This window comes from Juglans microcarpa x Juglans regia, chromosome 5S (assembly GCF_004785595.1).
Source record: "Juglans microcarpa x Juglans regia isolate MS1-56 chromosome 5S, Jm3101_v1.0, whole genome shotgun sequence".
NCBI classification, from domain to species: Eukaryota; Viridiplantae; Streptophyta; class Magnoliopsida; order Fagales; family Juglandaceae; genus Juglans; species Juglans microcarpa x Juglans regia.
In genome coordinates this window covers 22,839,557-22,862,737 of record NC_054603.1, presented here as the reverse complement: position 1 = coordinate 22,862,737, position 23,181 = coordinate 22,839,557, and the positions used below count along the sequence as shown (strand labels likewise).

Here is a 23,181-nt window from a genome sequence, read left to right as displayed (position 1 = left end):
TTTGTTGAGTTGAAACTATCGAGGGTTTGGAAACTTTCAGACAGTTTAAGACCTCTACCTTTTGGTGGGGAGAAGAGATCCAAAGTTGTGTTTCTTATTGAAACTAAGACAAATTCAAGTATGATAGAAGCTATTAAAAGGAGGATTGGTTTTGCTGGGTGTCTTGTGGTGGATGTGATAGGGAAGAAAAGGGGCCAGCCTTATTATGGAAGAATGAAAATGATATAGAGATTCATAATTATTCACAGTGGCATATCAATGCATGGACTTATGAAAAGGAAGCAAAGGAAATGGCTATTAATAGGGTTTTATGGCTACCCAAAAACTGGTAAAAGAAAAGACTCCTCGAACCTACTTGCTAGATTAAAACCCAATGATCAAACTACATGATGTGCAGTTGGAGAATTTAATGAGATAATTTTCCAATCATAGAATCAATGAGATAGGTTTACTTGGAGCAATAAGTACTTTGATAACACTTTCACAAAGAAAATAATGGATAGGGCAATTGCTAATGGTCAATAGATTTCTACCTTCAAGGGGCTTAGTGTGGTGGGACTAACAACAAGATGTTTTGATCATAAATCTCTTTTATAATCCATGGCGTTGGGTACTTTTCCAACAAAGAAGAAAGTTTTCTGTTTAAGTATGAAGCTAGCTGGGCTACATGTAATGCCCCATTCCCAGTAGGCTAGAAGTGTCACGTGTTTTTCATAAAAATAACCTATCAATATATCTCATATTTAATAAATAAACATTTATGGCATAATATTTAATAAAAAATATATTTTCGGATAATATTAAATGAAATAAATTGAATAAAATCCATGTCATGAAAAATAATTTATTCTGAGAAGTCTGGGAATTAATTGACTGCTCCATCTAATCACGACATGCTTGCTCTGTTCATCATCCTCATCACAATGTAAATGTAATAAATATAAAAAGTTTCATAAAACATTTCATGCTGAAAATTTAAATTCATGATCATTCATACATATGCTCATGTTACACATGACTTATCTTAAATTTTTTGACTTATTATATTTATCTTACTGGCCAACACACTTAACTCCTGTATGTGAGGTTGTGCACCAGTCTTACATCCTGTGGCTTGTTGGGCTGCAAATATCTGCAAGTGCATAGAATCATAACAAGTAGTAAAGTCTTTTAAAGAAAACGGATATCGAACACATATGGAATAATTATGGTATTGAAGAAAATAGTATTAAAATTAAGATTTTAAAGATAATAAGAATAGATTTAGAGCATTTGATTTCACCTAGCAAATCTTACGCAATTTATTCTTCCTTGTTATACAATTTCAATTATCTCAAGTTGATGATAAAAATTCCTTAACTATTCAATATTTTCTCTCAAATAATACCAAAAATATCTCCAATTAATAACTCAATATCTTTATGTGAATTTAACTAATTAGAGATTCATTAAGTTCTTTGGATTTTTCTTAAAAATCATACTAATCGCGGTAAAGTATTTATACTTTCACTCAACTAATGGTGCTTAATCTTAGAGTTTTAATCACAAATCATCTCTCGATCTTATTGAGATTTAGTAGATTGAACAATAATTAGCTAGAAAATTGCAAGCATTAAGAACAAGGAATAAACACTCATTTATGAAAATATTGAAAATAAAATAACTTAGAATATAAATTGTGTGTTCAATGCTAGACTACATCATAGCTCTAGAAAATAAAATTAGTTCATAATGAAATTGAAAAGAAAAATAATAAAACTAGTGTTTTTCATTAGAGTCGGTTGATAAAACATGCGGCTCTCGCCTCTGCTCTCTAGATCCGCCGCCTTGAAAGAAACTTAAAGAATAAACTCTATAATATTTTTGCTCTAAAGCTCAGAGTATCCTGTCCCACTCTATTCATTCCACAAGACGTGATTAAATAAATGTTAAAATTTAAATTTGGAAACAAGATAATTGCAGCTACAATCTAGCCTAAAGATATGGAAAATATTTTCTAAAGATAAATTTTAATAAAAAAGAAATTATCCCAAGAATAATGAAATTATCTAAAATGGAAAATTTACTAATAGGCGGCTTGATTTATGAAGTTTGGGAGGATTTGGTGGTCAGCAAATTAATTGTGGAACTCGGAAGGGTCCCATCGGATAGATGCCGTGTGCGCTGAATATAACTAATCTCCTCGCCAATCAAGAGGAAAGACTCTCGACCGGGATGCTAGAACCCTCTCGCCAACCTACCGTCAAAACACAATTGGGGTAACTTTTCATATTTAAAATTAACCCAAACTTTCTTACCTTCCACAGCAACCATTCGGCCTCTAGTAATAGCTTGCTTGATTAGGATCTCGATCCTCACCCTCAACGAGCTGCCCCAGCCAATGCCATCTTCCGAGACATCGACCTCCAGTACCCTTCCCACTGCACTCCCAATCTTTTTTCCACATTCTTTACTCATACTTCCCAGTGGTAAGTTCAACATTTATACCCAAAACACCTTAGTCTCAAACACAAGAGATTGTGCTTGCGCCAAACCATCAAACAGTTTGAATGTAAAAAGATGGTTGTCAAATAACCATGGACGCCCCTCTAACACTCTGACCTTATCTGCATGATTTGAGAAAGAAATGATAAATGTATTGAATCCGATCTCCTGGAACTTTGCCGGTTTGCTCACCCTCCAAACTTTTGCTATCGTAGTCTCCACAAACTCTTTCCCAATCCGCCTATCCAACCAGATTTTCCCAGCAAGACTCTTTTCCCATTTTTCACTCATCCTTTTCTCCATCAAGCTCTATCAAAGAGCTCTCCTCCTCCGTCAAACTGAGATTCTCATACATTTTCTCCAGTCCCTCCATGCCTCCTCCCAGCACAGTCGTCATGCACCAGCAAGATTCCCTTACAGACAGTCATAACTGCCTCAAAACAAACTTTCCCTCCCAAAACTCCACCTCTGCTCGAGAGCCAGAGAGGATACTCAATTTGGAGTCATCAATCAACGCGCAATCTCTTCAATCCGACTAGATTATCCTTGACTCTTGCTTTGAGTGAATATTAAAAACTTTAGAACTTAGGAATTAGGAGAAGAAGTTTAACTCATTTCATATAATTATTATAATTTTTTAAAATTTTTATATAAAATATAATAAATAATTTAATTTTTTTAAATCTTAAAATAATAATAATAATAATAAATAATAATTTATTTAAATTTCAACTTTCATCCTAATCTACAATCCAAACCTATCCTAAAAAGTACTCTTCACGCATATTTGATGGTATTACAGTAAGTGATATTTTTTTTTTCCCCACAAACCTTCCTTTTATCGTCTATTTAGTTGCTTGGACATGTCGGTTCAAGGAAATTACATCATCCCAGGTCTTTTTGCCTCCTTTCATATTTGGTTTAGCAAAGTATGCAAAGAACCACCGTATTCCTTTTTTTCCCCTACCACATTGACCCAAAGTATGATCCTTTATTTAGGGGTAATTGTATGGTTAAAAGTAAATGATGAAAAAAAAATGATTAAATAAATAAACAAGAAAAATAAATACTTTAGTCACAAAAAAATTATACAAAAGTAAATCTACAAAATAATGTGACTTGATGTATTACTTCAACTTATAAAATTATTTTTATTGTAAAGTAGATCTAATATTAGATCACATGAATATATGTCAGTTTATAAATTTATTTTTGTGTAATCTATTTATTTCTATATCACTACTCAGTAGGAAATATATGCACATAATCACTACGGTATTAATCTAGTTTTAGAATAAAATAGGACAAAGTTGATAATTTGAACTATATAGCACATATTCTCACTTCACTAGATTAAGAAATTGTTTTAAATGAAAATGTTATTTGTATTTATAATTTTTATTTACATAATAATACGTATTGATGTTTCAGTTATTGATATGTTAAAAATTATAAAATTTAAAATCTAAAATTGAACTAAAAATACTAATAAAATGAATCTTTTATGTTTAAAAACTCTTAGATGTAATTATTCATCACAGATTCACATGAAGACGCTTCCATCTTATGAACTATAATTCTGAATAGAATAATAGGGTCATGACCAATAGAAAATTGCATGCATGTCTGTGTAACCAGAAAAATTTACAATCCAGAATGGCTATAATTAGAGTTGACTAACTATGCCAAGAGTTTAATACTAAGTTTTTAAAACAATTTTTGAGACGCCAGTGAGCCATCCGGATCTTATTAAAAAACTGATTTCTATGGTTGAGGCCTACACGTGATTATAAAAATTGCTTATCTTTTGTCCCTGTTTTTAAAAAATTAATCGTGCTCACCAGAAAGCCATGATATAGAAAACATTTTAAGATTCTTTTACCAAGCAAAACAGACGAGTTTATATCGGTGAGAACTAAAATTATTATAGTTTCTTTTATGAGTCGGAACATTCCTCGAATTTCTTTTTTAGCCATGAGTAGTAATTAAGATCTATTGTCCAAATATAGATTTGGAGGATTCAATTAGTACTGTTCATTCAAGTTTTGGCCCAATAATTTAGGTATACCTAGACTGGAATTTGGGTTTCAAAACTTGGTAAGAACCCAGATCGGGTTAGCCCGAGTCGGAATCGAAATTAAAACCTGTTTTTCAAAACCTGGAACCCAGATTGCAACTGTTTTTTTTTTTTAAATCAAAACCTATATGTTATGAATATTTTTTTATAAAAAAATATTGATGAAACATTTAAACTCTATTTAGATAGTAACAAAAAAAAAACATAAAATTGATGATTCATTAGACATATTTGAGTTTCTGTCCATTTAGATGTTAGAAATGAACAAAACTAAAAAAAAAATCAAAACATTCTAAAAAAAAAAAAAAGGGTATCGGGTATAAGCTTGGATTTGTTCATGACTAAAACTCGTAATCGGAATCCGATTTTTTAAATTTTAAATCGGATCCAAAAAAACTCAATCTAGATGAACATAGTTAGATTTAACACGTCTCAAGAGAAGGCAACCGAGCTGCACATCAAATGACTAAGCTAGCTCTTTATGGTCTGATTGGAGGAGGATCCTCTGTTAGTAATGCCTTGTATTCATTTAGAGGAACAGTGTAATGATTGATTATTTTAATGAAAGGGAAGGTTTTAATTTATTAAAAAATTATTTTACTTTTATTCCTAAATTATCTTATTATTATTTATAAATTTCCCATTTCATCACGTGATCAAACTAAACTCTAAGTCAGAACACTAGGATTGGACGGTGCAGTATGATTATTGACACCATGTGGGATACTACCGCGTGATCCTCACGTGTTCTGGAAACGCTTGGGCATGATATTATTGAAAATGCAAAAACTGAGCCAGATTCCGATGCATTTTGAGATATTGTTTCGAAGAGTCAAATTCTAAGAAGTAACGTAGAAAGTTGGTGGGCGAAGTTGGTGGGAGGGGGATTGGTGGTGGAGACGCACTACTTTTTGCACTACTATATCCCGTTTATTTAATTAAAATTAACTGCCTAAAATTCCCTTTCATTCGTCCCAAAATGACTGGTGGTGGTTGGTTTTGGATGAGTTAGGTGAACTGGCCAGATTTTGTGCATTAAAGATAAGGAGAATGCTACTCGGCCGCTCCAACTATTGCACTTCTTACCGCTTGATGTGGACGCGTGTTCAAAAATTCCAATGGCCCTGAAACGAACCCATCCTTGTCCCCGACTCCCCGAGCTATCCCCTACCCGGAAGCGACCCTAGTTCCCGAGCTACCATCTCTACTCCGCCCCACAAGCACCCCCCCCCCCCCCCCCCCCCCCTCTGGGGGGCCAGCTTTCGAATCAAAATCTCTCAGCCATCGTCAAGAGTAGGAAACTGCAGGAAGGGGAGGAGAGGTTACTCAAGAGTAGTAGGAGATGGATTTATGCAACTCAACATTAAAAGGAGAATGATATCAGACTGGAAGACGTAATTGTAAAAGAGAAAAAGGCCAACTCTCGGAGAAGCTTCCTTGAGATGAAGGAGAAGGAATTACTTGAGGCGCTTTTGGATAAGATGACGAAGCTTCAGAACAAGCTTTATCATGTCACACGTCAGTTACTTCAACAATGGGAGACCCAAGCTATAGTGGGCTTAGATTGGGTAATAACAGTTATAGTGGGCCTGGCCCATGGGTTAGGTGTTGGCTGGTGGACATTTATTTTAATTACAAATTAATTTTGATGCTAGGGCTTGAGCCCATTAGTTAGTACATGCAGGTGAGTATTTGTAGTGGTGTTGGATTCACTCGGAGGAGAATCCAAAACCTATTATTCAATTTGTTAGTCAGTTTCATCTATGGAGGAGCTCCCCAAGAGAGCATTTTTTTTTTTTTTTTATGGAATACATATGAATTTCTCATTAGATTGGTTGCATTCTATTATTTTCCTATTTTGATCTATTACAAATGGTATCCAGAGCCAGTCTTTCCTTGGATCAGCTTCATCAATCCATGGACGTAGAAAAAATTATTTCATCCTTGCTCAACATTAGAGAGCAAGTCGAACAATCACAACAATATTTGGATACTATTTTGCTGACATTTAAAGATCTCAAGAACAATTTTGAAAATTTTCGGAACAACTTCAATGAAGATTTCTCAAATCTGGAAAGCCAACTCTATGCTCCGCAAGAAGAGGAAAAATACGTAGCAACGATGCAAGAAGAAAAGAAATTAAAGGAACGTTGGAACAACTGCAATGTAAACTTGAACTATTTGGAGCCCCCAAACTGTGAATTACAAGACGAAGAACAAGCAGCGCGATCGATTCCTGATGCTGAAATTATCAAAAGTGAACTCAACATTCCCAGGGATGATACTCATCGAGATAGAGGGTACCATCAAGCTGTTTATGTGGGGATTTTTGCGGACATCACTCAGGTTTCACGAGGGTTGTGGATTTTTGACCCTGGTATTCGCACTCGCTATCTTTCCCCAAGTCAGATTCATCCACTGTTCCAAATGGGAACCCCCTATCCAAGCCACATCACCTTTTCACAAACCCACATAGTATGGTTCCATTTGAAGGGGAAGAACTCCTTCTTGAAGCCCGGGGAGCGCCAGATCTGGAGGAATTTACCGGCGAAGATTGCGATGATGCGGGACCCGCAGGGGCTGAAGGCGAGCGCATTCACTGGATGCTTGAAGGAGATGCAGTGGAGGGCAACGTGCCGATGGAGGTTGATGAGGAGGCAACGATTGTTGCTGTTAACGGTGAGGAGGAAAATGCCATATGGGGAGACGAGAAGGCGACATATGTCGGAGGAAGATTGGACGGGGGATCATCTTCTTCTTGCGGTTCAGGTGGATTGCAGCGTCTTTAACCCAGTCATGGCGATCCATTTTGTCAGAGCTATAGCGCCTGATTTTGCCGATAATGAATTAGAGAACGAGTTTTTCTACATTAGATGTGCTTTCATTGTGAATTGCAAATTCTTCATGGAGAAGTTCCCAGAAGTTGCTGAAACCCAAAAGGCACTGGAAGTTCCCGATATCTTAAGGCGGTGGGAGTCGATGAAGATGACGCCGTGCATGGACAAGCAGAGAATGGATCTATCACGGGCATTGTCAGCAACGCAGGACAAGGACTTCATCGTAGCATCATCGTTGGGCACTCCATCTTCAACAGAGTCTCATATCACAGTCCCAACCGTCCCAAAAAAATACAAGCCCCTGTTTGCTCTGTTTTGCAGTGGAGTCCTGATTTTGTTTCTCATCTTATTGTTGCATTGGAGGAAGATAATTCACCTATGGTGGGTTTGTCCGCTCGGCTTCAAAGGGTTGGGCTTCAACCTAAAAAATTCACATGCTCTTTTGTTACAAAAGCTTGTGGTCAGTGCTTAAGTGTTGGAGAAGGTGGGACGATGCAATCAGTGTATATAGGAAATACCTTTTCGAGAATTTATGCAGCTGTTGGCTGGAAACTTGATACGACGATCATATTTCCAAAGAGTCATCTTTTGCAAAGACTATTTACTCCTTCTCTAGCCCAAAGATATGAAGAATTCTATCAAGAATATGGTGTCAAATTCTTGAAGGGTATCTCTATTAAAAACTTAGAAGCTGGTTTTGATGGACGTGTAGCTGCTTTCAAACTGGGTAAGAAGTCTTTCGCTCCTCTTGTTCTTGATATATTGCTATTGAGAGGTTTTGTAAGCTGTGGGGAGGGGAAATATACATGGGTTTGCAAGTTTTAGGAGATGCGAAAATCGCCAATCAAATGCTTGATTTTTTGCCACTTAATGTTGTTTTTAAGCCCTTTGATAGAGGAAGGAAAAAAATACTCCTTCGATTTAGCTCTCCAAGAACGCACCTCTAGTATGAACTATGAGGGTCTTACAGAAGATCGTGAATGTGCTCTACAGGAGCTTCTAATACATGTTGAGCCAATTGATAATGTGCATGATATGAAGAAACGTGGGGGTCCTGATCTGGATTTACAAGTGCTTCATCACAGTGACCCAGATATAAGGGAACTTGTTGCGTGGATCCTTAGAAAAGCCAGCCACATGAATGTGGTAAATGTTAGTTCCACAGAAGCTATCTCTCTTTTGGGTGATGTTCGGAAGCAGATGACTCAAGTACGTGAGTTAGTTGAGCTGCCACTAAGGCACACTCAGCTTGTTAACTCAGTTTGTGAGAAGCCAGATGTTGTGGCCTATGGGAGAGAAATTATGGGTTTCAAGGTCCATACTGGTTATAGAAGTTTATCGGGCACTAGTGTGGAAAGTCCACATGTGTCCATTCTGCTTGGACCATTTCTCATCATTTGTTTGTATTGGCTTGCTAATTGGAAGGAATTGATGCGAGAAGCAGACTATGGTAGAGCTCGATATGTTGAAGATGAGTGTAATGTCGACCAAGAGATCAGGGAGAAGGAGAATATGGAAAAGCCTTGCATTAATTCCCAACTTAAGAAGAAGAAGCTTGTCTCATCTACAAAGAAAATGTTGAAGCATAACTGCACCTTGTGGACAAGGTGCTTTGAAGGGGTAGGGTTTGTCACATGTTAGTTACTTCAACAATGGGAGACCCAAGCTATAGTGGGCTTAAATTGGGTAATAACAGTTAGTAGTGGGCCTGGTCCATGGGTTAGGTGTTGGCTGGTGGACATTTATTTTAATTACAAATTAATGTTGATGCTAGGGCTTGAGCCCATTAGTTAGTACATGCAGGTGAGTATTTGTAGTGGTATTGGATTCACTCGAAGGAGAATTCGAAACCTATTATTCAATTTGTTAGTCAGTTTCATCTATGGAGGAGCTCCCCTCGAAGAGAGCATTATCTTTTCTCATGGAATACATATGAATTTCTCATCAGATTGGTTGCATTCTATTATTTTCCTATTTTGATCTATTACATATGACTACCAGTACAACATTGGGCTTCTCTTGATTGAGAATTGCGACTGGTCTATGAAGTATGAAGAACTGGGCCAAGCTCTGGCTGAAATGTAGAGATCCTCAAACGTGAGCAGTCGGCACATTTAATTACTTTATCTAAAGTTGAGAAGCGAGAAGAGAACTTGGAAGATCTTGGGAAGGATATATACTGTTACACGCTGACGTGAGGGAAAATCTGAGGTGAAGGGCAGTAAAGGCGTGCAGTGCTTTGTGAAAGTGAAGTGTCGACGGCAAATAGATGAAAACCTTGAAGACTAATTATGGAGAGTGGGCTCAGATGGGCCTTAAGGAAATAAAGGGTACGAGCTTCAAGTGACAGGAGGTTGATGGGCCAAGAGCCAGGAGATAGTTCGGACCGTGCTTATTAGAATTACTTTAAATGCTCTTTTGTTAGCTGTAGTATTGTCTAAAGTGGTCGTGGGCCTTATGTTACGAATGGCACATTCGTATTTTTACCTGCTTTAGTATACAAGCCTTGTAGCTGGAATTGTTAATCATCATCGAGAATATTCCTGTATTGTTTTTTGAATTGGAGGAACCTCCCTCGAAGTAGCCAATATATTATTCAATACAATTCTATACTTGTGACATTTCCGTTTGTCATATACATTATTACATTCTATTAACGAAAATGCTACTCAACCGCTCCAATCCTACCGCTCTTCTTACTGTTTGATGTGGCATAGTATACATGGCAGACTGTTATGAACCCACAAGGTAAAACTCATCATTGAAAACTGACTTACAAGGAAAGGGTGCCTAAAGGCTTATAAACCACCAACCAATCTCATATTTAGCCGATGTGGGATCGTAACATCCACCACGCTCCGCAGCCGACGTCCACGGTGGTCCTGACACTTACACGGGTTGGCTGTGCCCTAGGTCTTTCCTAGTCCCAGACAAACACTGCGATGTCTGCATCACCCCCCGTGTCACATGATTGCAACTATGCTAACATGGACTGCATACGTGGGGTGGATTTGATACTATTGTTATGAACCCACTAGGTAGAACTCACCCTTGAAAACCGGCTTATAAGGGAAGGGTGCCTATGGGCTTATAAACCACCAACCAACCCCATACTTAGTCGATGTGGGATTGTAACATAGACACGTGTTCAAAAATTCCAATGGACTTCTACCCCCAAGCAACCCTAGTTCCTAAGCTACCATCTCCACTCCCCCCCTCCCGCCCCCCGCGTGCATTTCGAATCGAAATCTACCCGCCATTGTCCCCGATCTACGCCTTAGTGATTTAGTTTCCTTTTGAACCCAAGAGCCCCAGATTTGAAAACCCTACAGGGCCAAACATTTTCTCTCATCTACATAGTTTCTCGAACTTGTGGGCCTAGGTTATCTTTGGCCTTTGAGAAATATATGGTTATGATGTTATTTGTGTTTGCTTAATTTCTAAATTCATGATGTTTTCTTTTCATTTTTGGTAAATAATTTCCTTTGCATTCGTTTTATTTTTGGTTTGTAGCTTTTGAATTTACTAACTAGATTAGAGGTGTATCTTGTGTTAATGTCGTGTTTCGCACACCATTGGGCCAAGCTCTAAAGAACACAGGTTTTCAGAAAGGGGCCTACAAAGAGAAAGGTGAATGCGGCTTGAGAGGGTAGCCTGGGGCCAGGGAGCCTCCCGATGCCAAAGTCAGTAAATGCCAAAGTCACCGAATTTATACTAGAAATTCGGTGAGCAAATCAGGTCTGTCGCCATGGAATTTGGAGTCCTCATACTATTCATTCTGTCAGATTCTTTAAATGTGGCGTGGTCCTGCGACTGTTCCGGGCCATTAAATGTGGCGTGGTTCTCCAACATTGTTCCTTTGGTCTGCTCTTCCCCTGTCCGTCCATGCTTTCCTTGTCAGTAGATAGACGATCCTCTGCATGTTGCGTCTGCTAAGTGGGCGGGCACTTGATGTCTGGACATTATTTGAGGGATCTTAGACCATCGAGTCCCTATGAGTCTCATCTCCTATTGCACTGTCCCCTTCCCTAGGTCCTGTACATGGAGTTCTTCTTAGCAGGCAAGGTCTTCACCCTTTTGTCTTGGGCCGGGCTTGACTGGGCCTCTTAGGCCACGGGTAGGGGAGGAAATCCCTCGTATAGTTACCCCGCTAATTCTCACTGGATGAGTATGGTGGAAATTTTACTATAAATTGCCTCACCATTTTCTCGAGGCCAGACACTATTTTTAGACTTCCAGTTGTCTAGGGGAGGGGGGCTTCTGCGAGTCAGCTGCTTCTGACAGTATTCCTTCATGATGGACTCATCTTTTCATCACATCTTCTCAGGCTTATTTATGAAGAGGTGTCAGACGGCTTTTCGTGTGGATGTCGCTTGGTGAGCTGCATTCTCGAAAACCGAAGCGACATGTACCCTGGTCGTAGTGGTTTTTGAAAGCCCGCCCGTTGCCTTTTTTTTTTTTTTATAAAACTTAGAGTGGGTCCCGTCCTGCTTTTCATTCCTCTACGATTGTCTTGCCGCCCTTTCTTTTAGACTCTGCTTCTTTCTAATCAGTTTCTTTGTTTCTTCGTACTTTAGCAGTAATGGCCCCTGAAAAGCCCGTTCAACCCAGCACCTCTGCCAATCATAGTCCAGTGTTTTTGGGGAGTGGGTGGTTCTCTTCCATGATAAATCCATACTAGCCTCCTTGGCCTCCACATATCGAGTGCCAGAAATTGTCGCCTTTGAAGTCTTGGGCCCGGGTGAGGGTGCTGTTGACTCCAAGGGCCATTCCAACAAAGTAGCCCTATATCCTTCCATGTTTTTGTGTGGCTTGAGACTACCCTTTCCTTGGACCATCCGTGAACTTCTGGACCGCCTGGGATTGGCTCTTTCACAACTACATCCGAAATGCCTGGAGGTTATTGATTTGTTGTAGCATTATCTGGCGACGAGTGTTTCTACTTGCGCACAGGGTGCTTCGCTAGAAAGGCAATGTGCAGTTTCAAGGCGTCCCATACTTTGGAACAGCGGTATTGCAAGGTAAAAGACTGGTCTCCTAAGTTTTTCTTTGTCTCGAGCCATGGTTGGGAGTTCCCAGTGGGCCAAGTGGGCCCCCGAGAGTTCCACATATGGACAGATTGGGGAACAATTCCGGAGGATAAGGCCGTGCATCCAGTAGCCATTCCTTACGAATCAAAGCGCCTAGTGATCATGTGGGAGTGGGTGTAAAAACATCTTGATGGCATCCGCTCCGAGGTTCTCTTGTTCGAGGAAAGTCTGGAGACTTTCCTTGTCTCCCCTAGGGTACCTTCCTTCTGGTGATAGGTTGCTGACTGCACAGCAGCAAGTCATCCCACTCCAGAAGCACTCCTCGAACCTTCCTGTCTCAGTCAGAAGGAAGAAATCCTCAAGGAGGAGGTCCCTGTAGAGGACAGACCTCTTCCTGGGGGTTTAGGACCCCTTGGAGCTGGAGGCTACTTCTTTGGAGGTTGGTAATTTGATTACCGAGGTGGCCTCTGCCATGGTTGCAGTGGTCGGACAGGTGGTCAATCCTCCCACGGTGCCCCCTTCCGCGATGATTGGTGATGCGCCCGGGTTTGAGGTTGACATGGGCAATCTCCTTGAGAATATTTTTATATCTTCTCCTTCTCGAGAGGGGCAACATTCTACTTTTTGGGTCTCTCCCCCTTCCTCCTCTTGCTCGGCTGCTGAGGATCTCTCCCGGGAGGAGGCCGGTGAGGGAGGGGAAGCTTCCTCCGGTCCCCATGCGGGTGTGGAAGGTTGCATAGGAGGTCAATCCCCCCCATTGTTGAGATCCTCGAGAGTCCGACGTGTTCCATTGCAGATTCTTCAGTCCTGGCTGACGTTGGTTTGAGGGTCCTAGTTGTCGACCTGTCTGCTCACACAACGCTTCTGACAAGTAACGACTCTCTTCCGAATATTACAATCGGCCCTACCATTGGGAGCTCAAGTGAGGACCCGGCTGCTCCCTCTGAGGCCCTCGGGGAGTCTCCCAAATTTGCTGACCCTGAGGAGATCCTCCCTTCCTTGTCTCAACTGGCTATATGGAAGGGAGACAAGATGATGTCGTGGGGTAGGTTGTCGAATGCCTATCGTCCTTCTTCCGCAAGGTTCGACTGCTCCTTTTTTGCCCTTCTCTTGTCTTCATTCTCTCTCTCTTATTAATGTTGTTTTTACGTCATCAGGTCACTTCTCAACTTGTGAACTTTGTTGTGGATGATCAGGAGGCTGTTGCTCTGGAGAGTTTGGATCGTGCTCGTAGCCACAGGGAAGAGAATGAACGACCAAAATCTGAACTCGAGGAGTTGAGGCAGGACTTGTTGAACGAGCACAAAAGGCTGACAAGGTTGGAGTGTTGTCTTTGGAAGGGCAAGCAAAAGTGGGAGGAGAAGAAAACCCGACTGGAATAGACTAATCACAGTCTTTGAGCCAACCTCTCTCGAGAACAGTTGGAGAAAAAACAGTTGCAAGGAGAAGTAAACCAGTCAGAGCAGCTGTGCACGAGCCTTTGGGATGCCAACCTTTCTTTACACAAGCAACTAAGATGGTTCTCGACTCTTTGAGATAAGGCGTGGGGGCAAGGGGTCAATGAAGGTCGCAAGTCAATGCGGTCTTTTCTTCTCCAAAGCCGTAGCTGCGTTCGAGATCTTTTGCCAAATACCTTCAGCGACTCGTGCCTAGTGAAATTCCCACCAGCAAGGCATCCTTTGAATCCAACCTTGATCTAGGAAAAGCGAGATGTCGACCGCTTTTGTGCCTTTGCTGACGTCGGAGGATCCGATCGGCCCTATCTTCGCAGTCTTTGAGTTGGGTGGTCTCGCTTCTGCTCCTGTTGGGGTCGTGACTCCTGGTGCCCAACTATAGGATCTTTATGCGCCTTGTTATGCCCTCCCCCTTTTCTTCTTATTTTTTGAACATGCGTCCGCATTTTATTGTCTGGCAGCTTGTATGCAGAGATATATTAGTAAATATTTTACTCATGATGCTTTTGCCTTTTGCTTCTTTTTGCTTTCTTCCTTGTCCATGACACTCTCGCCTACCTCGCTAGCTGTTCAAGCTGAGCTTGTTTCTCGATAGCGGATGGTCACCCTTGGCATACTCGTTATTGCTGTGGTTTTTGCTCTGGTGGCCATGTTTGTCGTGCCTTTGTTTTCTTTCTGTCTTACCCCGTTGGAGTCTTTCGCCTTATTGGGGAAGATTCTACTGGTGGAGGTTTTGCTGCTCATGCGGCCAAGGGCCGGCTTGTATTCTTCCATAAGGGGGACAAGGCAACCTTCCAGGCTGGCCTTTCCCCAAAGTCTCACTGTGGGAGGGAAGTTGCTGATGGGGTTCCCTGTGATGACCAGAGTTTTGTCTAGGCTTAGCCCTTAGAATTCGTTCTAGGTTGCCATGGAATTTTATGAGCCTTAGTTACTTTGGAAGGCCTTAGAACCTTTGATGTGGTAACTTGAGCCCAATAGGATAGTGGCCCCAGTTTACTTTGAAATTTCGGCCCTATTTAGAAACCTAGGTCCAATGGTTTAGGCCCATGATCCAATTCTAAGTCACTAGTGCCATGTGTTATGAGAATGTTACACCTTGAACCTAGTCTTGATAGTGGGTTAAGGGGGAAAGAGAGGTGTAGGAAAAGCACCAAGAATGGCTTGCATGCCTAGTCCATTGTCTTTGTCTAGAATTCGAGTTCCAAGGTGGATTTCTTGGAAAGGGAAGCCTAGGGAAGTGAAATGGAGCTTTTTTAGAAATTTTACACGGCAAACCGAAGGGAAGCAAATAGGATTTCGAATTTAGCTAGCTTTTGCCTAGTATCAAGCATGCACTAAGTTTCTACAAAATTTTGTGAAGAGACTTTGGTATCAAGGAAAAGTTTGCCCTTAGGGTTTCGGCTAGCACACTTCCAAGTATTCCATTCACTTGCCACTTGTCACTTAGTGTATTTTGGACCAATGGTACATGAAAGGTCACCTAGGGAAGGAGTACTTGGAAGATAAAGCAACATCTTGGGAAAGGAAAATGGAGAGGACGACTAGGGTTATGGCACACGCTGAATGCCACTTGTCATCCGTGCCAAAAGTTACTTGTTGGGAATAGGAGAAGGCATGTATTGTTTTACCAAGCTACCTTGACGAGATATTTACTTGTTTAATGAAAGGAAGGGCATAAAGGGGAGGGAAGGAATTTCGGCCAAGGAAGAGAAGCCCTACATGCCACCCCCCAAAATGTCCATTCCCAATGCAATCCAAGTGGGGAACTCCAAGAGGCATTTTGGCAAAAGGGAAAGGGGGAAGAAGAAACCTTGCCACTTGTCATCCATGAAAGAATTTTGGACGCAATCAAGGACGGAAGTGAAGGGTCTCCTATAAAAAAGGAAGGGTTCGCGCCAAGGGGCTTTTCCCTTGCCATTTTTCAGATTTGCATGAGCTCTCACTCTCCCCACACAATTCTCCCATGATCATTTGAAAGTTACCTCATTTTCTTGTATTTTCTTTCCAATCAAACAAGGAGGATCCTTGCAAGAGAAGGGATTTAGGCACTACCAAGGATTAGCAAGGTAAGGATCGGCTTCCTCTAAGTCTTGCACACACACAAGTAATTTCTCAATCCGAAAATGAGATTCAAATCTCATTAGATTTTGAGAAAGATAGAACACCCACACTTTCTACCGTTTTTTTGGAAATAACTTAGGGTTTTCAAGAAAAACCCTTGAAGCCGATTAGTGAAGGGGGAAGTTCATCTTTCATGTTTCGACCACCATATTTATCTTTGCTTATTTTAGGTTTTGTTTTACTTTATGAGTGAAATGAATGGGTTTTAACCTAAAAACCCTAGAAGCCGAATAGTTTAAGACTAAGTGATGCCCTAGAAATCCACACACCCACACAGGAACATGAGATAGGGTTTTATATGCTCTTTCTAATATAGTATGTTCGGATTTACAGCTTGCTAGTATTTCTTTACGTGAATTTTTGTAAGTATACACTCAACTTACTCTTGGTTAATGCTTGTATATACTTGTGTAAATCGTTCCAAGGTTTGATTGCTTTATTTGTTATCTCTTGGTTATTTGTTTCAATATGTTAATATGATCTTGAGTGACTCTAAGGAAGGAATTATATGTTTCAGATTTATGATGAAAATGCCATGAAATGTACCTATAAGTTTCGGTTTTCACTTGATTGAGGTTGATGGTTTGTGCAACATGATGTTTCGGTTTGAACATTCTTTAGAGGCTTTGGGCTTAGTCAAAAACCTATGATTTCATGTCCTAGTTTACTATGTTTTGATTTCTAAAATATATGCTTGAGGTCTGGAACATGTTTAAGTGATGAATCATCATGTTTTTGTACCTATGAGTTTCGGCCTAAGCAAGTTTTCATGGTTCCATGTATATGTTTTGATATCTCTTATGGTTTATGTTATCATGTTATGAAATGAATATGTTATTGTGGCGCCCTGTAATACCCGAGTCCTACTACGTAGGTTCTTACATCATTTTTATTAATTCTTTAAGTTAAATATTTTGAGATAAATATATTTTTATTACTTCTAATTATTTTATTTTAAGATGAGTATGCTTTATTTTTAAAATATGATTTATTAAAATAAATCAAGGGTATTATTTTTAAGACTTTGAAATATTTTTCCTTAAGTCCTTTAATTTTATTTATTTAGATAATGACCCAATTAATCTCTACCATTGAATTGGTAGGTGAAAAGCATTCTTGAGTTGGAAAGATCTCCACCATTCATCTTCCAAGCTTGTGTGATAAGCTTTGACCAAGCAACTAAAGCCCTTCATCTATTTCACCCGTAGGAAGCAACAAATAAAGACAAAGAAAAGTCATCATGTTCTCCTCCCAAGCTTGTATGATAAGCTTTGACCAAATCAACCAACCCCTTTTCCTTCATTGGACGAAAGCTTCCTATGTAAACCATAGAATTTCCTTTCCTATCCCTTACACGTTGGCTTACAAGAGAAGGAACAAATTCCTTCTTTCTCTTTTGCACCCATCGGTCAAAGATACACCAAAAGGCAAAATCAATTCCCTTAGTTCCCTTAAACGTCGATCCTCACCCAAGAAAAAGAAATAAAATTTCATCTTAATTTTCAAGAGCTAACCGATGCACACCTTCCTCTTCTCTTCTTCTCTTTTCTTTTCATCTTCAAGAAAACAAGCTCCTTTATCTCCCTTAAGCTTGTGACTCCATAGTAATAGAAGAAGAAAAATATTTTCTTCAAAACTTGGAACCAAAGCTTGATCTTATCTTCCAAAGGATGAAATATTGAAGGTAATAAACTCTTGGTTCACTTCCTAGCATGATTTTCATATGTATTTTGAATTTCACCATTTCCTTACTCATTGATGTTTCGGTTTTGGGGTTAAAACAGTGCTATCACTTTGTTCTTCATCTACACGGGTTTATCACCAATTGGTCCTCCACTTGTGTTTTGGAAGGGGCTAAGAGCTTCAGGTAAAAATCTTAATTTGACTTATTTATTTTTAATGTGATTTTGGAAGCCCATTAATTAGCTATTTTAGCTTGTGTTTTGGTGTAGTTAAATTCCTATATTGCAAATAAATATGTATGCCCTGTTTTTAGCCCAAACCGAATATTATTATAGTTGTTTTGTTATGTATATTCCTATATTTTGAAAATACTATGTTGTTATTAAACTTGGTTTAATCATAAGTGATGATTAAAATGATTTTAAATTATATATGTTGGTATTATGTGTCTTGTGTTGAGATTGGTTGGTAATCTATTTTTAGGAAGCTAGAGGTTTGGTTTAAAGGTTTTACTTGGTCCTATAATTTTATATCTTGCTTTTGAAAAGTATTAAGTGAGTAAATCATAAGTTAAGTATTTAAAGGTTTTAAAGTTTCTTAATGGGTGCCCTTGCCATACTTTATGCTACTTTAATTTTAATGGAAGGTTTTATCTAAATTAATTAATATATTGCTTATATGAATAAGTTATAGCTTAGTTAGTTTAGATATAAGAGATTAATTGTGTTTGGTATATTATGATATGCAAAGCTGTGCAAGTACCCCTAACCCATGTCATGCCATGTCTTGATGTAAAAGTAGCCCACTTATGTTGTCCCTCGTTTTTAAATTCTACCTAACCCGAGAGTCCAAAATGTTGATAAGCTAACATTTTTATAATGAGGGACTGCAAGTTGATTAAAAGGCATGTTTTCTAACTTGTTAACCTACTTGAGATGCCTAAATCTTTTTTAAAACCCATTGTCGAGAATTCCAGATTTTATCTCCTAGTGTCCATAACTCAAAGTGAGCTTGAACCAAAGAGACCTTGCTTGAAGCCTGTGAATTCTTAGCTATTTTTCATATAAGCTTTTAAAATAACCTTTCTATGGACAGCTAGCATGTCTTAATATTTAAGTTATTTCTTTTGTAAGTCGAGGTGAGGAGTAGTCATTTGGGTTAATGTTAAGTATAGAAGAGACATTAGATTGTAATATCGTGGCTTTCTCTTTTTAAAGGGAGGGCTAAAGAATATTGTATGAGTATTAACCTGCTTATGGTATTTATTGGAATAGGACCTATATTGATGATGGAAGTATCGAGGAGCGTAGAGGTAAGTAGCTATGACCATGCTCCTTACACACAAAGCTCTCTTTATGAAAGAATGTCTCTCTCTCTTTTATTGTAAATGTTTTTCTAAAGAAAAGAGTAAATGAATATAGTATGTACAAGCCCTTTCTTGATAGCCCCTGTTAAGCACCCTATCGATTATAATTGTGTGTATGTGTATACAGTAATGCATGCACGTAGGTTCTAAGTCATGAGGTTTCCATACATGCTCTCAATAAATTTATTGATTATTCCTATATGTAATATAGCATGAAAACGTATCTTTTTCATGAAATGCATGTGCATCAAAGTAAGAAAGATGATGAGAATGTTTTGAATGTTTCATGCCTTATGCTTCAAATGATGCTTTAAATGAGTTTGAAAATGCCCCTATGAACTGATGCTTTTAATGACGCAAAGAAAGTGTTTTAAAATGCCCATATGAACTCATGTTTTAAATAATGCGAAGAAAAGCATTTTAAAATGTCCCTACAAACTGATGTTAAATTTGTCCTTATGAACTGATGCTTTATGGATGCCATGGATAATGATGTTTAAGCTCATGTTTTGAAAATGATGTTTCTTCATGAATGCACTGTTAAATGAAAAGATGATGTTAAGTTCATGCTTTTAAATTACGTTTTCCATAAATGAACTGTTAAATGATGAAATGGACTGAAAGGACTGACATGAATGAATGAAAGAAAGAAAAGATTGAATGAATGAACGTTTTATTGTATGAAAATACGTAACGGCCACATGAATAAATGAAAAGGGGTACCCAATGAATGAATGGGCAGATTGCAATGCCGGACTGTAGTACTGGTAGTGCACCCAGTGCTGCACCCTAACGGAATAGGATTCCAACCCATGGCCATGGGCGAATCCATTGGCCATAGGGCCGCTAACCCTAGCACACGAGGCATAATAATGTGCAATGGCCTATGAAAGTGAAAAGATGAAAATCATGTTTATGCATGAAAGCTAATAAATGTTTATGCATGGAAGCAATGAAATGTTTATGCATGAAAGTATGGCTTATTCCTTAAACTATTATGCATGAAAGCATTGTCAAGAATAGCGAAAATGTTTATGTATGCATGTTTCAAAAGAAAAGAATAGATGCCTAGTATGTTCACTGCATGGTGTACTACTTACTGAGTATTCGACTCATTTTGTGTTAAATGTTTTAAACATCCAAGTAGTGATGAAAAGGCTGGGGAGCAAGGCATTACTGCAGAGGGAGAGGCAGACACTTAGGACCTTCCCTAACAAGGATAGTTATGTTACGAATGATAGGTTATGTTATGTATATTTTGGGATGGACTTTGAGAGTCCCTTATGGATGAATGCTCAAATAGAATGTCTATTAGGTGTTTCCTTTTATTAAATGAAAAATTTAGAATGCACGAGTGTCATGTCCATGCCGATCGCATGTTATTAGAAAAAGAAAGAAAAAAAAAGAAAAGGCATGTAAGTCAGGATTTCGTCCTTCCTGGGACGGGGTCGTGACACGCCCCCAGCCCCCGCTTGGGATTGGACGATGACAGAGACGCCGGGACATGTAACACAAGGCTACACACCTCTCGTACATGATAGATAATATGCTATGCACTTAAGTACACTAGCAGTATACAATAACAATGTAGCAGAAACATTGATAAAAGTTGGATAACTAAGCAACGCGATAAGCAATTGCAAAGCACATGGCACCATAAACTAATATCATAACCCAAAACATTGTCCCAAAACATAAACATAGGCCTAAAAGGCAAAGTGTCCCAATAAGCTCGAAGCATAATTTTAAATTTCTCAAAACATGGGATTCCTACAAAAGAAACATGAGTCCACAAAAGTTGATCACAATATTGTTGCCTTCTTTTTTTTTTTTTTTTTTTTTTCTTTCAACAAAACACTTATACCCCCGTACTCTTCAAGAAGATTCGAGCTTCACACGTTTCTCTAAAGCCTTGTCCTTATCTCGCTTGTTACACCGCTTGAACTCCGCGATGAATTCAAGTATACTCGTGATCTCTAGATCGATGGCCTTGAGTCGCTTGCAGAGGGAAGACTTGGGCCGATCCACGGCCATTTTAGGCGCAATCCTCTTTAGAGGAGGAGGTGCCGTTCTCTTTCTCTTGGTTATCATCTTCTCTTACTAAACTTGTTACAACTTCTATCATTTCAGTTGGAGAATGATAGTGGAAACTACCATAATGAGATTTCAAGAAATCTCAGCAAGTAATCACACAACATACCAATACAAACATACAAAAAGTAGATCATGATATGCGTGCATGGACATGTACTTGACATATGCCTTAACGAGAACTTGACTTATGCACTTAACTAGAACTTGACCTATGCACTTGACCATTTACAAAAGATTTGTAACAAAGACTTAAACTTTTCATAAAAACTTCTTAACTTTCTTATTCACGTGATTTTATTCAAAACTTACCTTATTAGAACATATCACAAGATTTCTATCGAGTGATCCTTATAATTTGAGCTCTTATAGTTGTTTAGAGGGTGGACACAATACGGCTCCCCTCATTGCACTGCATGTTCCTTCTAGTTACCGCACCATCAATGGTATGTACACCGTGATGAATGCGTCATAAACAGAGAATCGTATTAACTCGACCTTACTTCGTCGGGTTACATGCCTTATGCACCCACTAGAGTTAGGTGCATTCTCGCTCTAGCATTCTTTAAAAAGAATCCATTCGAGGCTCATCGACTATTCTTCGTCGACCCAGGGGTTACCACTCCATTTTTAAGCACTCTAGAGTGGATAAAGGAGTTCCACTAGGACATATCCGCACCCTAGCACTTGGGGTCGTGATAAAACTTTTTCTTTGAAAACATTTTCTTCGAAAACACTTTTGAAACACTTCTTTGAAAACACTTTTTTGAAAATATTTCTTCCCCAATTGCATGTGACATGAGACTTAAACATGCTTACTTATGCATGATATATGGCATATGAGGTACATGAAACAACCAAGCATAACATATTCATTTCATAGCATGATCACATAAACCATGATAGATATCAAAACATGTGCATAGAACCATAAAAACTTGCTCAGGCCGAAACTCATAGGCACAAAAATATGAAGATTCATCGCATAAACATGTTCCAAACTTCAAGCAAATAACATAGAAATCATAGTTTAGTAAAACAAAGCATGAAATCATAACATTTGACCAAGATCCAAATCATTCAAGACATGGTATGGCCAAAATATCATGATACACATTCTATCATTCTTAAACATGTGAAAACCGAAACATATACAAGTATTTCATGGCATATTCATCACAATTTCAAAGCATATAATTCCTTCCATAGATTGATATATGATCATATTAACATAATCAAGCAAGTAATGAAGAAATAGTAGCCAAAACAAACATGGTAATGAAAAGATTTACACAATCATATACAAGTGTTAACCAAGAGTAGGTTGAGTGTATACTTACAAAATCCTTGTAAAGAAACACTAGCAAGCTATAAATCCGAACATACCATATTAGAAAGAGCATCTAAAACCCTAACTCATGTTCTTGAGTGCGTGTGTGTGTTTCTAGGGCATCACTTGGTCTTAAACCATTCGGGTTCTAGGGTTATTAGGTTAAAACCCTCTTCATTTCACACATAATGTAGAACAAAACCTAAGGTAGCCAAGAATATATGTGATGGTCGAAACATGGAGGATAAATTCCCCCTTCACTATTCGGTCTCAAGGGTTTCTCTTAGAAACACTAGGTTATTTTCCAAGAAAATAATAGAAAGTGTGTGCTCTATAATTTCTCAAAGTCTAATGAGATTTGAATCTCATTTTTGGATTGAAAAAATATTTGTGTGTGAGAGCAAGACTTAGGAAAACCGAATCTTACCTTGCAAATCCTTGGATTTGCCGAAATCCTTCTCTTCTAAGGATCTTTCTTGTTTGGTTGGTGACAAAACACAAGAAAAATGAGAGAGCTTTCAAAGGAACTTGAGAGAATTGTGTGGAGAGAGTGGAAAGTGGAAACTCATGCAAGAATCTGAAAAATGGCCAGGGAAAAGCCTCCTAGGCATGTACCCTTCTCTTTATATAGTGACCCTTGACTTCCCTCATTGTTTGAATCAAAACCTTTGCATGTGAGACAAGTGGCAAGATTCCTTCTTCTTCCTC

The 23,181-nt window shown here is 38.9% G+C and overlaps 2 long non-coding RNA genes across 2 annotated transcripts; one reads left to right on the top strand and one right to left on the bottom strand.

The window, feature by feature from the left end:
* Positions 1 to 347: 347 nt before the first annotated feature.
* Positions 348 to 20,296, bottom strand: LOC121267453. The gene is made up of 3 exons (XR_005941003.1): positions 20,190 to 20,296; positions 17,184 to 17,190; positions 348 to 358 (listed from the first exon to the last, which is right to left on the bottom strand). It is a non-coding gene; the product is annotated as an uncharacterized LOC121267453 (long non-coding RNA).
* Positions 4,455 to 20,343, top strand: LOC121267454. The gene is made up of 3 exons (XR_005941004.1): positions 4,455 to 4,465; positions 9,647 to 9,650; positions 20,200 to 20,343. It is a non-coding gene; the product is annotated as an uncharacterized LOC121267454 (long non-coding RNA).
* Positions 20,344 to 23,181: the final 2,838 nt, after the last annotated feature.